The following is a 20,447-nucleotide window of genomic DNA, read 5'->3' as shown; positions in this document are numbered from 1 at the left end:
AGTATGATACTCCTTTACCCTTAAATATTTGTGTTTCCTTAAAATGAGAAATTTTCTTATGTAACCATACACCATAATTAAAAAAACATCTTAAGGGTGCCAAAAAAATGTATACACATCTTAAGAAAGGAAAACACTGTATTAAAATTGTAATACTCAATATATACCTAGAACAAAAGATGAATACAAGTCACGTTTGACTTCTGCAATTACAAGAGGTGCTCAAAGTGGAGACAAGCAATCTACTAGACACAGAGTTCCAAACACTGGTTATAAGGATGCTCAGTGATCTCAGGGAGAACTTCAACAAAGAGACAGGAAACATAAAAACGGAGATAGAAAACGTAAAAAAGAACCAGTCAGAAATAAAGAATACAATAACAGAAATGAAAAATGCATTGGAGGAATCAACAGATTAGATGAAGCAAAGGACTGAATCAGTGACTTAGAAGATACGGTAGCAGAAAACACCCAATCAGAACAACAAAAAGGAAAAAGAATCCAAAAAAATGAGGAGGCTTTAAGGGGCCTCTGGAACAACATCAAGTGTACCAACATTCATGTCATAGGGGTACCAGAAATAGAAGAAAGAGGGCAAGGAATTGAAAACCTATTTGAATAAATAATGACTGAAAACTTCCCTAACTTGGTGAAGGAAATAGATATACAAGCCCAGGCAGCACAGAGAGTCCCAAACAAGATGAACCCAAAGAGGCCCACACCAAAACACATCATAATTAAAATGTCAAAGGTTAACAACAAAGAAAATCTTAAAAGCAGCAAGAGAAAAGCAGTTAGTTGCTTACAAGAGAGCCCCCATAAGACTGTCAGTTGATTTTTCAATGGAAACTTTGCAGGCCAGAAGGGATTGGCAGGAAATATTCAAAGTGATGAAAAGCAAGGACCTACAACAAAGATCAGTCTACCCAGCAAAGCTATCATTTAGAATCAAAGGACAGATAAAGAGCTTCCCAGACAAGAAAAAAACTAAAGGAGTTTCTCACCACCAAACCAATATTACAAGGAATGGTAGAGGGACACCTTTAAGAGAAAAGGGAAAAAAAGATTAAAAAAATATGAAAAATAAAATGGTAATAACTACATATCTATCAACAATTATTTTAAATGTAAATGGATTAAAAGCCCCAATCAAAATATAGGGTAGCTGAATGGATAAGACAATAAGACCCTTACATATGCTGCCTACAAGAGACTCACTTCAGATCAAAAGACACATACAGACTAAAATTCAAGGGATGGGAAAAATATATTTCATGAAAATGGAAACAAACAAACAAAAATCTGGGGTAACAATACTTATACCAGACAAAACAGACTTTAAAACAAAGGCTATAACAAGTGACAAAGAGGGACTCAGTAATCCCACTTCTGGGTAATTATCCTAAGAAACCCAAAACCCTACTTTGAGGGGACATGTGCATCCATCCATATGTTCATTGCAGCATGTTTACAATGGCCAAGATATGGAGGCAGCCTGGGTGTCTATCAATGGATGAATGGATAAAGAGGAGGTGGTACATACATACAATGAAATATTGCTCAGCCAGGGAAGAGAATGGGTTCTTGCCATCTGCAGTGGCATGGATGGACCTGGAGGGTATTGTGCTGAGTGAAGTATGTCAGACAGCGAAAGACAGATGCAATGTGATTTCACTTATACGTGGAATTTAAAAAACAAAACAAACAAAACAGAAACAAACTCATAGATACAGAGAACATTTTGATGTTTGCCAGATGGTAGGGTGGTTGGGAACAGGTGAAAAAGGAGAATGGATTAAGAAGTACAAATTGGTTGTTACAAAGTAGTCATGGGGATGTAGGGTATAGCATAAGGAATATAGTCAATAATATTATAATAACTATGTATGGTGTCAGATGGATATTAGATTTATTGGGGTGATAGATGGGAGGGGCAGAGTGAAAAAGGTGAAGGGGTTAAGAAATACAAATTGGTAGTTATAAAATAGGAGATGTAAAGTAAAGCATGCGGAATATAATCAATAATATGGTAATAATTATGCATAGGGCCAGATGGGTACTAGACTAGTCAAGGGGATCACTTCTTAAATTATATAAATGTCTAACCACTACGCAGTACACCTGAAATTAATATAAAATAATATTGAATGTCAACTGTAATTGAAAAATTTAAAAAGGGGGGAAAAGGTGAAGGGGAATAAGAGGTTCAAATTTCCAGGTATAAAACAAAGAAGTCATGGGGCTGTAACATCCAGCACGGGGAATCTAGTCAATCATATTGTGGTAGCATGTTACGGTGTCAGATGGTTGCTGGACTTACGGTGATCACTTCTTTAGGTAGATAAATGTCGAATAATTATTGTGTATACCTGCAACTAATATAATATTGTATGTTAGTGATATTTTAATAGACATTTTTTAAAAAGAAAAAAATCCTCCTTAAAACAAGATGAGCCTAAGAAAATGCTCTCAAGAACCAAACCCCTATCTAGAGCCAAAGTCTAAGCCTGTCACATTCACCTGTCTCAGAAGTAGCACTCATTTTGATCATCCATGGATGGCAGGTACTTCAGTGTGCCTGTTAGTCACTAATGAAACGTTTGGTAAAGACATTAAGTCACCTAAAGCTATCTGGACCCCAAATCCACTGGTGAATCCAATGATGAACTAGTCTCAAGAAAAGAATCTGTGAAGTTGTATCTTTTATGAAATGTTGGCAATTATAAATAGTAAGGTTCCGCCCCCCCCCAATATTGTTTGGCAAAATAAAGATGTTAACACCATGTTAGTCTTCAACATTATTTTGATAATTTTACTAATCCAAGACATCTGTAGATCTCAGAATCACTGATTTACAGCTCCTCGAGCCACTCCAGATTCCAGTATTCAAGAAAGCTCTCTGCCTGGCAGCTAAAGTCTCTGCAAATAACAGGAGAATCTGCATTCCACACTGTCAGGAACATGATTAATTATCTATTTGGATTAGCCAACAGAATCTATGTTCCCCGGTTTCTGTGACATGGTTACTTACATTTCTTAGCTTTGGTCATGTTTTTGAGTTACAATCCTTTCCCAAATATTTGATTTTTGCTTTCTTGCAGGAAAAATAAAAGCATAGCCAAGCATTCTGTGAGAAACACCTTTAGAGTTTTCATTTCTGCACCAACATGCAGTGTCTTAGATTTCTTCAACTTTGAAAGGAAAAGCTTTGTGTGAGTTCTTGTGTTTTCCACAGCTGAATAACCTTAATATAGAAATGTACTCATGTTACACTCCATAGAGTTCAATAGAAAGGTTCAGAAAATTTGAGCTTTTTAATCAGATGATCTTGCTCTCTACTCAGAAAATGAAATTCCATGGCAAAACTGCTCATCAGAGCAGGCTTTGTTCTTTTATAATACTCGTTTTCTTTTATTTCCTCTCTAACCAAGAGGATACTCCAAAAACAGTATAAATAGGGAGGATGGTATTACAAATGAGCTGTTAAGAGATTTTTTAAAAATCAGATCTGTTTTGGAAACTACTATCAGTTGGAGAGTGGTTTATATGTGAACTGTGCCACATTCCTTAAAGTAAAGCCAACTCTGAATATGCCTTATCGATGTATTACTGTTAGTCCCTTCAGTAACCTAATAGGCTAGTATATACATTTTATGGGCTCTGGTAACCTATGTAACCTATGACTATCGAAAAATAATTATCACGTGCCCTTATGGTTTCTTTTAACCAGATTATTTGCTTTGGTAATGGAATCATTTAGGTCTCATTAAATCTATCTTAGATGATGATTCTAAGGACAGGGGAATTTGTGAGTAATAAAATACATCTAAAGTCTGTAGGTTTGGAACAACATCACAATTTTAGATTTTTAAAGATACCTATTCTAAGGCAGAGACCTGGACTTGCTTTGAACCCCCACCTTTTATTTCCATAGTCTCTATAAATCCATTCATGGTTCTTTATTCCATCAGCTCTCACCAGCCTGGCTTTGTGTCTCTTAAGGTAGGTGGAATGTATGCAATGTCTGACTATGTTAAGACAAATTATTTACCACTTGAAAATAAGGCAAAAAGATGAGTGCTTGTCCTTTCAGGGTTGGACTGAAGCTTTATTTAAAGGCCTTTATCTAATAGGCCCACCAAGGATTATTCAGTCGTCCAGCGGAATGTCTTGTTCCTTAATTAAGGCTCAGATATGTTGACTTGTAGATTTTTGTCCAGTAGAGATGCAAAAGATTTCTGTGTAGGGGAAGCGACAACCCCAAAGGTTATTGGTTTTTTTGCCCTGTTTTGCTTCTAATTTAGCAAATTTATTGCAGCATGTTTTTCCTTTTTAAACATATAAATCTGTCTTTTGAATTCTCCTTTGTACCAGATTTACCGTCCTGCTGGTTCCCTCATTAATGCATAAAACTTGCGATGCATTCATTCTATATTTTCATTGGGGTCATGTTTTGAAAATTACACTTTGTCTTTCTGAAGAAAAGACATGGATGTCACAAGACACCCAAGAAAATGAATCTCATTACTTTAATTCATCCAATTTCACCTCTCCGGGGAACACACTTTATAAGAATTAAACCAATGGATTTTGATTCCCCCCTTTAAATCCTATTTCCTGGTAGCCTTCTGACAGAGTCATCAAGCTTATTGTCTCAGGAAAGAAAGGACAGACAGGTGCTGCCCAGAGCAGAGAGCCTTTTCATTACTCAAAGCTGATTTTCTTGACCTCTTTTTAGTAAGACAAAGTACATAAAACCCAGGCTTTTTAGAGAAAGGGATTTCTAAATAACAAAGCTTCCTTTTTAAATACATAGATCCTGTGTGCAAAATAGAAGGGAGGCCCCCCTCCAAGCTGTAAAGAAGAGGAGAAAAATTCTTCACCGACCCCCACTTTTGGATTCTGTTGTAGGGAAAAGAAAAGGAGAGTGGATTCTGGGAGGGAGGTCACAAGACATAATTGTCCTGATCGCCTCCTACCAGGTCGAAGGGCAAGGGCCGGAAGTATGTTAGCTATGTTGCTGGGAAAGCAGACGACAGGAGGGGGCAGCTCTGGATTTTGCTTTCCTTTGGTTGGATTAACATCTGTCCTTGGCCACTATGAGGTCATGAAACAATGCTCCTCCTTCAAACACCCTGATGCTTACTTGGGTCACACTTAACTGACTCATCCAAGTAGAGACTGTTTACCTACAAATATTTTAAATTATGGGATTAAATTGAGGCTAATAAATTGGACTTAATCTTTTGCCCTCTTCCTGCTTCTACCTAGAAGATGGCAGCTTGTAAGGTAAGTCAGAACAGACTTAGAGAAATAAGAAAGCTACATTTTTAGTCCAGCTGAGTATATTGGTGAGTAAATTTGAAAGGTTGCCACCTATGTACGTACTGCATGCTCTTCTATCCTCGTTTGCCGTACACAATCAACGAATGCCTTGTTACTTTTCGATTTCACGGAAAGCATGTCTTATTTTCTAGTTATTTCTGGTCTCCACCTGACACATCTGTGCACTTTCTACAATGCTTGTATCTAACAAGATCATGTTGGCTACAGACACCAGTAGCAGGTACCAGAAGTACAACCACTGAGAGTATAGATTTCTTTATGTTTCCTTAGAATTCTTTCAATATTTGCTTACTACATTTTGAGGCTATGTTATTAGGTGCCATTCACCAAATATAATCTGTTCTCCCTCCTTCATGGCCCCCTTCAGGTTGGATGGGGCCATGTGACTAATTGTGGAGCATTTTGCTGCCAAATGTGCGACTTTCCAGAGCTCTTTTTCCCTTTGGTGTGGTAACTGGCAATATTCGAGATGGTGGCTGATCCATCAGCCTGGGTTTCTGAGTCACTATGGTGAGCAGAGCTCCTAGATAACCTGTGATGGACATGTAGCACGGGTGGGAAGCACACCGTGTTGTTGGGGCTTGTCTGTTACCACAAACTTAGTCTGTCCTATCTCAGACAGGTGTTTTAAGGAAGGGAAGTGACTCACCCAAGATATTTCCTCTAAAGAGGACAGTGCATGGTGCTTTATTCTAATGTCTCATCTCTTTATGTGTGGATGTCTTTATTTCATAATGAATGAAGTAAAGACAATTAGATATTAAGCTAAAAATAAAAAAGTCAAGGTAAGAGGCCAACAAGTGTTTGAGATCCAAAAGTATAGCTATTGTATAAGTACTGATTCAGGCAGAAACTCAAATAGTGCTCTGATTTGGCAGTGAAGGTGAGGGACGTTTATGAGAAAGAGAAGGGGAATAATTACATAAATAGAAGGAAGGAATTCCTATGGGTATTAGTAAGTTCTTGAAGGAATTTCTGTAGGTGCAGATAAGCTAATGTTGGGAAGGAAAAATAATTTTCCTTCATCCTACCTTCTAAATTCTTCTAGACTAATAATCAAATTAATATGACAGATTAACAGAAGAAAACGACCAAATTTATTACATATGTACATGTGGGGACTCTATAAGACTGAGGCCTGAGGACACATTGGACAGTTGGTTTATATGCCATCTTGAGCTAAGGAAAAGGGGGTGGTTGGGTTGTGGTTTGGGACTTCAAAGGACAGAAATGCAATTCACATGGATATAGAAGAGAAAATGTTTGATAAATAAATGTTCGCTGGTTCATTTTTAACAATGGGACACAGAGAGGACTTTGACCAAATGGGCCTTGCTAGTTTCCTCCCTATCACATTTTGTTCATATTAAACTATAGTTATTTATGATGATAGCTCCCTTCTTGGAGCAGGTCTATCTATCTAAATTCTTTTAGGCAGTTAGGGGAAAGGTCAAAGTTTCTTCCTGAGTCTTTTGTTTCTTGAAAATAATCAACTTAAAATTAACAATATCTTAAAAAAGGTATATATAGGGGTGGCAATCTCTGCTTCCCCTCACTAACATAGTGATGTTAATTCTAAACAATGTCTTTAATTTTCAATCCTGTAGTCATAATGTCTGCTTTCTTATTATCTTTGCAGACACCTGTTTGGAATACAGTGCTGCTTTAGGCCCAGTTCAAAGGTTATTTTGTCCTATTATTTTAACATTCCAAAGGTTTGAGGAGTAAGATGTGCAAGGTAGTTCCTTTCCAACTCCACTGTGCAGTGGCTCCATTTATATTATTTTTCACATAGGAAAATACAGGAAGCAAAATGTAAAAAAATTAAAAAAGATCCATAGTCCTATTCTGCAGGCATTACTAACATTATGATATATTTCCTTTCTCTTTTTTTAAATGCAGGTAATTCATACTTACTATAGGAATATGAATAAAATATATAAGTGAAATGAATAAAAAAAACCCCACCCTGATCTTTGAGCTACCTTTGGGAAGAATATTCTTTCAGACTTATATTTATGTATGTAAACATTCTTACCTCTTCCTATTCTTTTAAGGGATTTTTTTAAATGTATGCACTCTTTTTAACCTGCATTTTCCCACTTAATATGTATATTGTCAACATGTTGTCAAGTCAATAGACATGTTTTAGCACCATTTTATTGGCTGTTATTTTTTTCTGTTGTATAGTTGTACCATAATTAATTTTACTAATCCCTTATATTTGAGTTGTTGGACATTGGAGTTTTTTCCACTTTTTACTAAAAACCATTAAGGTTGTTTCTACTTTTTTTCATGGTGATTAATTTCCTTCTAGTCAATTATCTCCCTAGGGTCATCTCTTAGATGTGGAATTTCTGGGTAAACAGCTTTGATTATACCAGTTTATAAGATTTTCCTTGATTTCTTATGCTATTATAATCATGCAGTGAACAAAATTCCATGTTCTGTTTTTTTTCAACAAAAATATTTTGCCACGCTATCATGTGTTCTATAAAAATAATTTTTAATATCTTTAAATGGATATAAAGCTGAGTCAAGTTAGTCAATTTAATCTATCCATTCCACTATTTGTTTGTTGGATAGTTAGGTAGTTTCCAGTTATTGACTGGGGCTAAAAACACTTTTAGGAACATCTCTTTGTAGTAAGCCTAGTATATATTTAGGATGATTACTTAAGGATAAATTTCCAGAAAAGAAATTACTGCCTCAAAGGCCATGGACATTTTTGAGGTTAATAAATATTGCTTAATTGCTTTCCAAACTAGTTATATCAATCTACAATGTAATGTCTAATGTTTTATCACAACAAATTATAGGCTAGATATTAGAACAGCCTGATGGACTACAGAACAATCTTCCTTAGAGATCTTTAAAAAGAAAACAAATTTCCTTTTCTGTGTTCCAGGTTAGACTTTCAAAGACATAAGAAAGGTTTGCCAACTCTCAATTAAAAAGAAAAGACATTTAAATTATAGACAACAGGAAGGTCAACATGAACATAGTGTTCTTTACCTTCTATCTTAGATTTGATTGGTGACTTTCTTTCCAAGTGAAACGTTTTGACATTATCTCTACAAGCAAAGTAGGTGTCCATTCTACAGACAGGGAAATATTGAGGCACAGAGAAAGTTTTTTAAGTGACTTTCTTATAGCCATGCAATTTATACCAAACTCACCTCTATAGCTTCCACCTTGGGGAGAACTCTTTGCAATGTTAGTAAAGTTCAGATTCTCCACTGTCGGGTAGGAACAAATTTTCCTCTACCCTCCTAAGTTCTTCCAGCTGGTCTAATAATCAAATCAACATGAGACAGATTAACAAGAGAAACTTACCAGATCTAATTATATGCACATGTATGGGAACCCCGCAAACATGAGAGGTTCAGAAACAGATAGGGAAAATGAGGTATATGAGGTGTGATCAAATTATATGGTGAATGTTTAAATAAAAAAAAATTACAGTAAAAGACACGTTGCCATTAATCACTCTCAAAATACCCCCCTTTCTTTGAATACACTTATCCCACCATTTTTGTCACTTTCTGAAGCAGTTCTGGAAGTCCTCTTTCGTGAGTGTCTTTAGTTGGCCTGTCATGGCTGCCTTGATGTCCCGAATTGTTTTGACTTTGGGGAAGAACCAGAAATAGCACAGTGCCAAATCCGGTGAATAAGGTGGATGAAGATATACTGTAAAGTTTTTATTGGACAGAAATTGTCGTACCAGAAGCGATGTGTGGCACAGAGCATTGTCATCATGGAGGATGGTTTACGGCACACTTTGAAACATAGCTTCTCTCAACCATTGCTCACCCCCAACTGACTGCACTGAACAAGTTGAAACTTGTCACACACTGTTACTAAGGTTCAACATGCCACTTCCCGTATTGATGATCCCTGCCTTTCCATTGGATGGCACCTGGCAGCAGCATTCACCGTATTTTGTGATCACAATGGAAAGGCTCCATGTCACACATCCCTTCTGGTACAGCAATTTCTGTCAAATAAAAACATTACAGTGTCTATGATGTGATCCCCCTGAAAAGTCCAGTGAAACTGATAAATCAAAACAGAACAAAACAAAAAACATTACAGTGTGTCCTCATCCACCTTATTCACCAGATCTGGCATTGTGTGACTTCTGACTCTTTCCCAAAGTCAAAATGCCCATGAAAGGTAAATGTTTTGAATCGATTCAGGACACCGAGGCAGCCACAACAGTGCAACTAAAGACACTCACGAAACAGGACTTCCAGAACTGCTTCAGAAAGTGGCAAAAATGATGGGATAAGTGTGTTCGAAGTGAGGGGGAGTACTTTGAGGGGGATTAGTGGCAATGTGTCTTTTACTGTAATACTTTTTTTAAAATTTAAACATTCACCGTATTGTTTAATCACACCTCATATATGGCATTCTGAGCTAAGGATGAGGTAAGGAAGTCACCTTGGCGATTCAGAGAAGAGGAAGATCATTTGCAGGATGATAAAAGAGCAGATGTTCAGTAATTAGAAATTTGCTCTGCCCTATAGATACGCCATAAAAAGTTATTTCTGGTGATAACTCATTATGGGCAGGGCCCCAAATTTAAATTCTTTAAGGAGAAGTAAAAGTTTCTTTGGAGCCCACAAGGTCTTTATTGCCTCCAGCTCAAAATAATCCACAGGCCAAAGTGGCACATATTGGGGAGGCCTGTTCTGAACACCTTACCCTCCAGAAAGACCAGATAAACAACAATTTTTTAGAGGGAATTCAGGAAGGAAGACCCCCATCTAAGTTCTATCTTTGATGAAAGAAAATATCATAACATCAAAAGAAGGAATTTCTCATACAAAATAAAGACACATACAAGTTAGACTTCAACCTAATATTGCAGTTTGTAAGAATCAACACTTCCCCTGAGAAACTGTTGAGATGACTTTAAAATGATAATAATCTATTTTTTTCTCTGTAGGAATTCTAAAGAACAAAGAACTGGTTTGTGTTGTATTTTAAACATCAAGGTGTTTGGTGTAGAACAGTTTCTCAATCTTGGCAGTATTGACATTTTGGGCCAGATAATTCTTTGTTTTGGGGGCTGTTCTGTGCATTGTGGGATAATTGGCAGCATTCCTGGCCTCTACCTACTAGACACCAGTGGCACCCCATTTCTTACCCTGTTGTGACAATGAAAAGTGTCTCCAGACATTGCCAAATGTCCCCTGGGGGACACAATCATCCCAGTTGAGAACTACTGATGTGGTACATGTGGTATATTTAATACGCTCTAATTACGTCCAGATGAATGACAGACGGAAAAAATGGAGTGCTTGGACACTAATATCCTTTAACAGATATTTTCATATTAATTTCATTTTTTGATGAAATTGAAACATTTGCAGAAAAATGTATGTCTTATCAGCAAATAAATGGAAAAGTAAAATGGACATCAATTGCTAAGCATAGTGTTCCAAATCTGTAAACTGAAAGTGTGGGTTCCACATAAATTACAGTAAATCTATAATTTTAATGAAGATAGTTCTCTAGCAAAATGGATTTATTCATTATATAATTACTGTGAATAACGACATTTTACCTGCAAATGACTTTTTGTTTTATTAAGTAAAATACAAGGTCAGATATCTGGGTTTTCCAAGGTACTACAGAAACAATTTCAAAGCTGCTTTGTTTGTGAATTCTACTTTCAATCTGGAAGATTCACATGGCATTTCAAATAGGGCAATTTAAAACTCATTATACTCAGAATAAATGACACATTTGAATTAGAATCCTTAAGAAAAACCATGCCTAATTAAAGTTGGCCGTCTTATCTTTGCCCTTAAAATTTAAACCAATTACTTTTGGATGGTATTCTAATGATCGCATCAATAAATTTGGCCAAAATTTTTTTCTAGTATATATTTTTACTGTTGTAGCACATCTTTCTTTGTACATGATGAACAACTCCTCATACTGCAATACCTGAGAGGTCACTAGGGCAACCCTCAGAGCTCTATCTGGGCTGCCTCCACTTTTCCCAATGTTACAATGATTTTCATATATGCATATGCTCAGTAACATACCCTCTCAATATCTGAGGGAAATTTAGTAAATAGTTTCCTCCTAGACTGTATTTAAATTTTCCTTAGATCAGTTAAGATGCTTTCAGCTGTGAATAGCAATATCCAACTGAAAACAGTGAGTTATACTGTCTTACCTAACAAGAATTTGAGAGGTAGATGGTCATCTCAGGCTAAACAGTGTCATTAAGTGAGCCAGACTCTTTCCATCCCTATATGTTGCCATCCTCAGCATGTTCACTTTTGTCCACCACTGTAATATTGTCTCCACAGCTTCCAGAGCCTATGAAACGACAGGAAAGGAAGAGATGGGAAAGAAAGTTCTCTTTCAATATCTTGCTTTCATCAGGATGGAAAATCTTTGTAGAAGAAACCTCTAGAGGGAGTGCTGCTGAAAGGCTTGTTGACCAGACCTGGGCACATGGCCAGCCCTACCTGCAAGGAGGGTGGAAGAGAGAGTATCTGGCATTTTTAGCCACTGTATGGGTAGCAGACCCTGCCAGAAGGGAAAAGAGAGAGAGGAATGGCTTTTGGGTAGGTAGCCAAAAGTATGTGCCAACTCATGCTTTGGGAGAATGTTCCTCAATTTAAAAACCTGTGATATTACCAAAGTTCTAAGAGCATTCTAAGTAGCTGCCTTTTCTCTATATTTCCTGTTTTGATTTCAAAATTTAAAATGAGCTTTAAGAAATCCAATTCAGTATGAGAAATATGTTACACTACATAAAACAACCACAAGTAGGTTAAGGTTATAAGTAGGTAGCTAAAATAAAATTCAGCATCGGTAAGGGAGATCTTTTGATAATCCTGTGTGTTGCTTTATTTCCACAGAGTTTTGCAACATTCAAAATGGTGTTCTTGCAGACACATCAGGGGAAATCGTTTAGCATATTCAACAACTTTACTTTTCAGGTTGCATCCAGTTATTACATCACTCTCCAAAGTGTGCTAGGGGCCCCGGCTCAGAAACACTTGGGTGAATCCTTCAGGTTGCATGTCTTCTGGGTGGCCTGGCTTGAAGTAGACTTAGGCCCGTTGAAGAGTAGCCTTTCTTCCTGGGAGCAGGTGGCCTCTGCTTTTCGGGCACACTCCTTGAATGTTCTGCTTCAGGAGTGGGGCCAGTGGCATGTGGTCCAGCAGCAGCTCTTGCCAGACAAGGAGAGGAAGACCCTTAAATTTTCTGGGGCTCCTCCTGACTTGGCCACATTCCCTGCTGGTCTCCAAAGCCAGGTTTGCCTTTGAAGCTCTGCTGCTTCATAGAGGTGGAGGTCTGGGCATTCTAGTGAGAAGGGACTCGAAAGTCTTCACCTTCTGAAAGTCACTCGTGGGTGGCAGAACTAAAACATGGACCCCAAATATTTCTGGTTCCATTTCCCCTCTTTTAATCCTTTAATATTCACATAAATTATGTAATAATCAAAATGTATGACAAGGCAAATGCATTTCCAGTACACTCAGATGACACCAAAGATTGATGACCAATCATCTGAAAAGTTCATTCTTACCCTGTGATGAGTCACTTTTATTTTTGTCAGAGGAGGAAAAAAATTACCAAGCTCACACCACATATTACTAAGACAAGACCTTTTCCTCTCTTTAAAGAATTCTGCATATACATTTTTCACATTGAGCAGGGAGCTAACTCTACATGCCTAAAATTCACATGCCTGCCATGCTTCCAACCTGGGGAAACTTCTTATGTTTGGCTCCCATTGCAATAGTAGAAAACACAATTATGCTCATCCATCCCCTGGTCTCCAAAAGCCGAGGAAAGGAATGAAATTGGAATGTACAAGTATAAGAGGGGATCATTTTCTATTTTAGAGTGGCCCATATCCATCCACAAGAGAGCTCGTTGAGTACTGTTATGAACGAGGCATTATGACAGTGGCCACATAGTACAGGGTCACGGCCCTCAAGGAGTTTATAAACCAGGAAACAAAATAGGACACATGAAGACATAGATGAATGTCATGGGCACAAATGTTTATAAAACTTGAGAAGGACACATGCTACAACATGGATATATCTTGAAGACATTATGCTAAGTTAAATAAAACAGTCACGAAAGAAGAAAAACTATGCTTCCACTTATGTAAGGTACCTAGAATAGTTAAATTCATAGAGAAAGTAAAATGGTGGTTGTCAGGGGCTAGGGTGTGGGGTAATGGGGACTTATTGTTTAATGGGTACAGAGTTTTAGTTTTGCAAGATGAAGCGCTCTGGAGTTGGATGTTGGTGATGGTTGAACAACAAGATGAATGTACTTAATGCTGCTAAACTGTACACTTAAAATGGCTAAAATGGTAAATTTTATGTTATGTGTATTTTACCACAATTAAAAAATACTTGAGGAGAAATATCAAATTATGTTGTAACATAAAGAATACAAGTCTTGGGCTAAAAGAACCTGAGCTTTCATCCTTGCATTTCTACTGACTGTGTGATCTTAGCCAAACCATTTAAATTCATTAAGTGCCCTAACCTATAAGGCAGTGAAAATGATTGTAAGGTTACTGGGAGAATTCGAAGAGGTAATGTATGAAAGAGCCACTTAGTTAAATGGTGGTGCAATGCAAAATAAGTTGTTATCATGGGGGTGATGAAGGAAGGTTTCATAAGGGTAATGTGATTTGCACTGGTCCTGGAAGGGTTGGGAATAACATTTATTGAGTGCCTACTGTGTGCCTTTCTGTTTACATAGCAGAGATTTAAAGGCATTATCCTTAAAAAGATGAAATTAAAACATAGAAATATAATTTGCCCAAACCTAAAAAGCAGCCCTGTCTTTCAAATTCCTCATTCTTTACACTAATAGGAAGTTGTAAAATAAAAGGCTGTTAAAATTGGAAATAGAGTAAAATAGAAAATTTAAAAAGTGGAGATCAGGAGATCCAGGATGGCAAAGTAGATAAACACTGTGCCTGTTTCCTTCCGTGAACACATTAAAATTATAACTAAATTATACAACAATCAACCTGGAGAACCATCTAAAGTCTGGCTGAACAGAAGTTTTATAACCAAGGATATAAAGAAGGCATGTCGAGACTGGTGGGGGGGGGGGGAAATGCAAAATGGGCAGGCCCTCCATGTGGTGGTTGAGAACTGGGAGGGATAGGTCGGCCATGTAGGTTCCCTCCGGAGGAGCAAGAGACTCCAGCCCCACACCAGCCTCCCCAGCCCAGAGTATTGGTGCCAGAAAGAGGAGCCCCCACAACTTCTGGCTGTGAAAAGCAGTGGGGATTCCTACCATCTGGGTGGGACCAAAGGCTACAGGAAACCCAGACGTCCTCTTAAACGACCTGAACACAGACTCTCTCACTGGTAGGCACTCACCTTGGGCTCCAGTGGAGGGATGGTGACTCAGGGAGCCTCAGAAACATACGGGTGGCAGACTGAGGTGTGTGGCTGCAGCAGGAGGACTGGAGGACAGTCAGTATTTTCCCTGTGAGGAAACTTTCTCCTACGCAGCTGGCAGGTGAGGGGAGCCATCTTTCCTGTGTTGAGCCCGCCCTCACCACGGCCAAATCTGAATCTGATTGGCCTGGTGAGCTTTGCTGTTCCACCCTGCTGACTCCCTGAGACCCTGAGACACACAACTCGCCCAACACGAGAAGCACTTTCTCCAAGGGCAGCCAGCCCTGCCCGCATTGCACTGTCTCTTGATAAGCCGTTGGCGTGTGCAGGACCCAGGCGGGTGGCAGCTGGCCTCAGTGTGCTCTGAGACTTTGGTTTAGTAGCTCCAGGCTCAGCACTGGCACTAAACCAGAGTCTACATTAAACTGTTGACCACAATTCTTCCCACTCTAGTGACTCTGAGACGTTGCCTCACCCAACTCGTGTACCACATGAGGCTTTATCAGGGGCTGAACCTTAAGGGAGCTGGCAGGTGGTAGCAGGCCTTGGGGTGTCATGATATTTTGCGGAGCTACCCCAGGCCCGGTACTGGTGGCAGCTGTCCTCAGTTCACAGTACGGCCTCTCCCACACACTTCCAGGGTTAGCACAGGCAGCAAACAACTGCAGATCGTTTGTAGCTTCTACCAGGTAGTCCCTGGCCAGTCACAGGCAGTGGCTGACCTGGGCCTGCACTGAAGCCCCTCCCAAGAGGCCCCAGAACCAACATACCTGGAGGTTGGCTTCAGACCACAGCAGAGCACTACCCAATTAGCCCCACAAGTGACACACCCAAACGGTGGTCTCAACAGGCACCAGAGCCAACTGAGGAATATCCTGCTCCATGTGATAAGCCCCCTGCACAGCAGTCCATATGCTGTGGACATGACCAAACCCAACAGCTACTTAGCCTGAGGGACAATCTCACTCACTATCATGCCAAGAGCAATCAAGGCTCAACTATAAGAGGGACCCACACAAGGGACACCCTACAGCACCTGGAGCAGGTCACCCGGGAGACTGTGCCAGGGACCCACAGAGCACCTACTACATATGGATACCCAGCCAAGACTGGGAGACATAGCAGATCTACCTAATACATAGAAACAAACAGAGAGGCAGACAAAATGAGGAGACAAAGAAATATGTCCCAAATGAAAGGACAGGAGAAAACCCCAGAAAAAGAGCTACACAAAATGGAGGCAAGCAACCTACCAGATACAGAGTTAAAAACAGTGGTTATAAGGATGCCACTTTGAGGGGCCATGTGCATCCATATGTTCACTGCAGCATTGTTTACAATGGCCAAGATGTGGAGGCAGCCTGGGTGTCCATTGATGGAAGAACGGATAAAGAGGAGGTGGTACATATATATAATGGAATGTTGCTCGGCCATGGAAGGGAATGGGTTTTTGCCATCTGTGGCAGCATGGATGGACCTGGAAGGTATTGTGCTGGATGGGTGGTGTATGTCACACAGACAAAGACAGATGCAATGTGAGTTCGCTTGTATGTGGAATCTAAACAAAACAAACTCATAAATGCAGAGAACATATTGATAGTTGCCAGATGGGAGGGGGGTTGGGAGTGGAAGAGGGGAAGGGAGTAAGAAGTACAAATTGGTTCTTACACAGTAATCATGGGCATTTCTGGTATAGCATAAAAAATATAATCAGTAATATTGTAATAACTATGTGTGGTGTCACATAGGTACTAGATTTGTTGGCGTGCTAGATAGGAGGGGGTTTGGGGCAGGGTGAAAAAGGTGAAGGGTTAATGAAGTACAAACTGGTAGTTACAAAATAGTCACGGGGATGTAAAGCATAGGAAATACAGTCAATAATATGGTAATAACTGCATCATGCCAGGTGAATACCAGACTAGTCAGGGGGATCACTTTGTAAATTATATAAATGTCTAACCACTATGTTGTACACTTGAAATTAATATAAAATAATATTGAATATCAACTGTAATTGAAAAATTTAAAAAGGTGGGGGGAAGGTAAGGGAGAATAACAGGTCCAAATTTCCAGGTATAAAGCCAGTAAGTCACGGGGATGTAAAGTACAGCATAGGGAATATAGTCAATAATATTCTGATAGCGTAGTACGGTGTCAGATGGTTGCTGACTTATAATGGTGATCACTTCTTTAGGTAGATAAATGTTGAATATGGTGTACACCTGAAACTAATATAATATTGTATGTTAGCTATATTTTAATTAAAAACCTTTAAAAAAGTGGAGATCATCAATAAATGAAGAAGCTGGTTCTTTTAAAAAATCATTTTATTTTGAAATAATTTCAAACAAGTTTCAAGAAGCATACAAAGAACTCCCTCACACCCTTCATCCAGATTCAATTGTTTTTTGCCCTGTGTACTTTATTATCTCTTTCTCTCAACCACCTAAGAGTAAGTTTCAAACAGCATGCCCCTTTACTACGTCACAGAGAAAAAAACTTTTCTGATACCCTTTTGGGTTAAGGACCTGGGGCCTGCAAATTAAACTAACAAAAGACAGATTAGCAACAGAAAAAAAAAGATTTAATTACATACATAGCACAGAAATTCACAAAGAAATGTGACTCAAGGAGGCTGAATTTGGAACTTACCTACCATCTTAATAGGGGATGGGGAGAGACAGAGGGACCTTTCTGGAAGAATAAATGACTTCTTAGGATGTGGGTAAGACAGGGCACTTACGGAAAAACAAATGACTTTTTGGAAAGCTAAATGAGCCCTTAGGGGAATTGGTGGGAGATAAACTATGTTCTCTTAATTTTCTGAAGCTTCCTCCTGTTTTTTCTTGTAAACTTTTTACCTAAATGTTAGTGTTTCTGAGAGCTCTAGCCTGGGACACCTCTTTCTTTTTCATTCTTCTATATTCTCCCCAAACTATCTATCCATTCTCATGGGTTCAGTTACATATTTTGGGTGCATCAGCTCATACATGGTATTGCCAACTAATTTTTCCTTAGTTCCAGACCTGTACATCCAATGGCCCACTTGAAGTCCTCCCAGGCATTCAAACTCAAGAGTTCCAAATTGTACTGTTGCTTTTGTGTTGCCCCCTACCTCTGTTAATGGCCCTGCCATCATTTAACTGTCCAAGTCTTCTTGACTCCTTCCTGAACCTAAACTACATGTAACCATCAAGTACAGTGGATTCTACTTTTTAGTTTGTCCTCTGCTCTTTCGATTTCTAGTGCCACCATCCTATTCTATATCACCATCATCTCCTGCTGAGATGACTGAAATAGTCTAACCAATTTCATTGCCTTTAGACTTGCTTCCCTCTAATCCATGCTTTACCCTTAGCCAAGGTGATCCATCCAAAATGCAAATCTGATTATGGCCCTCTCTTGCCTGAAACTTTCAATGACTTCCTTTTTGTGATTAGGCTGAAGTCTACACTCTCTTTAACATATTTCTAAGACTTGGCCTCTGCGAACCTTCTTAGTTTCATCTCTTGCCACTCCATTCGTGCAACACTTAGTTGTGCTCAGCATATATTTATTGTTTTAAAAATAAATGGTATTTTTCCTTACAAAATACAAAAGAGAAAAATTGTCTTACTGCTTATCATCAGAGTCCAAAACAATGCCCAGAATATAGTAGGTGTGCAATAAATATTTCTTATTTAGTGAATGAAATGAAAGAATATATACAATCATTTCTAGTGACTGTAGAATGGGGATAAGAAAAATGGAAACTTTTTAAACCAATAAGCATGTCTTAGAGAAGCATATTTACAAGAGTCATACTCTAAAATTTGGCAAGTTTAAAAACCAACTACAATGATATCAAAAGAAAAGCATTTTAAATGGGGAAAAAAGCACGCTTAACGAACTTCTTTGAAACTGGTCATTTATTATGAATAGAAAAACTTGTTAAAATCTTAAAAGACATAAAATACAAATTCATAATATCCTCATTACCTCTCATTTTCAAGCTTTTAAATTATGACTAAAAATTAATGCATATATTTGAACAAGTAATCAAGGAATGCAGTGTCCCATATTTAATCATTATATATAACTAAAACAGATGAAGATAAGATACTTACTTTAAAAATCAGGACATCTATTCCAAAGACACTTTTTTTAATCTTTAAAGACTAATATTAAACAATCCACAAAGAGAAGAATTAAAGCTTGAAAATCTAAGAGGCAAAACATATTTTAATTACACTTGTTGCTGAAAACAGTACCTTTAGATAATGATATATATTAAGGATAATCTCCAGATTGCAAATAAATATTATTTAGGAATGAGAAATGCTATTACAATAAAAATAAAAACACTTTAAGGAAGTGTTTAAGCTCTCTATTCAATTACAGCACGTGAGATATATTCTCAATTCACTGTATTACTGAATTGAAAAAATAAAATAATAGTTGCCTCCTATATAAATAAGGATGACTCATCAAATGAGAGTTAATTTCACTTATTATATCCATTCTCTCCAAAGGATGTAAATTTATACCTCTTCCTGGCTGGTATGAAATATCTCTTAAGACTATCTCCTTTGACATGACTGGTTAATCATTTGGGGATAACAAAACACAAGGATATATCCCTACTGTTCACCAACATTAAAATACATTGCATGTAGATTAAAGATTTGAATGTTTGAAAAAAATGAAATCATAAAATTATCCTAAGACGATGTTTATGAATATTTATAAAATCTTGAGAAGACTTTCAAAACCAAAGGTGAACAACAAAAGGCAAAGAGTGACAGATCATGACATATAAAAACATAAAATAAGCATTATATTTAATTTTAATATATTCACATGTAACAAATCAAATGGTAGAGCTGAGCTGAGGATGAAAAGCAGTTAGAAGACAATAATCACCCCCATTTAAAATGGACAAAAAATGGGGATAAAAAGAACACAGGGCTAATAAATACGTTTAAAAATGTTCAACCTTTTTCCTAATCAAAAGAATGCAAATTAAAATGAGGCCATGTTTGCATACCCAATTACCAGAAAAAAAAAGAGACGCAACAGGGCAATATATATATAAAACTTTGTTAACATTTCAAGACAGCAATATTTCCTTTAGGATTATCTCGAGTTTCTAGAATTATTAAAAAAAAAAAATCATAGATATGCAAAGATTTAGTTATAAGGATATTCCTTATAGCTTTGTTTATAATATTGAAAAACTGGAAATAATAGGGGTTGATTAAATTATGGCAGATTTAATACTGCAACATTATATATCCGTTAAAATAACACTAGAAAATTAATAACATTGAAAAATGCTTGTAATACACTGAATTTAAAAAGCAGCTTACCAGTTTATCTATACTTTCATTTTTTTCAATAAATTGCACTTCACTTTCATTTAACATGTTTTCTATAATGAAAGTATTTTTCTTTTCTAGTAAGAAATAAATTGTTTTTCTATAAAGGCCAAAAAATTACATTACCTATCTCCCTGTTTTCCAATTCTATACTCCCCAATCAAACCCCTCATTATGAACCTCTTTTTCCTAGATATTTCCATAACAGAAAAGGAGTGCCCTAAACTGGAAAAGTTAACATGCTATACATTGCAAAGTGCAACCTCCCATTATAGATTTCTGGTGATACATAAAGCCTAGAAAGAAATTTAGAAGACATTAAAAGATGGAA

Source organism: Rhinolophus sinicus, chromosome X, assembly GCF_036562045.2.
Source record: "Rhinolophus sinicus isolate RSC01 chromosome X, ASM3656204v1, whole genome shotgun sequence".
NCBI lineage: Eukaryota > Metazoa > Chordata > Mammalia > Chiroptera > Rhinolophidae > Rhinolophus > Rhinolophus sinicus.
This window is presented reverse-complemented; position numbering follows the sequence as displayed.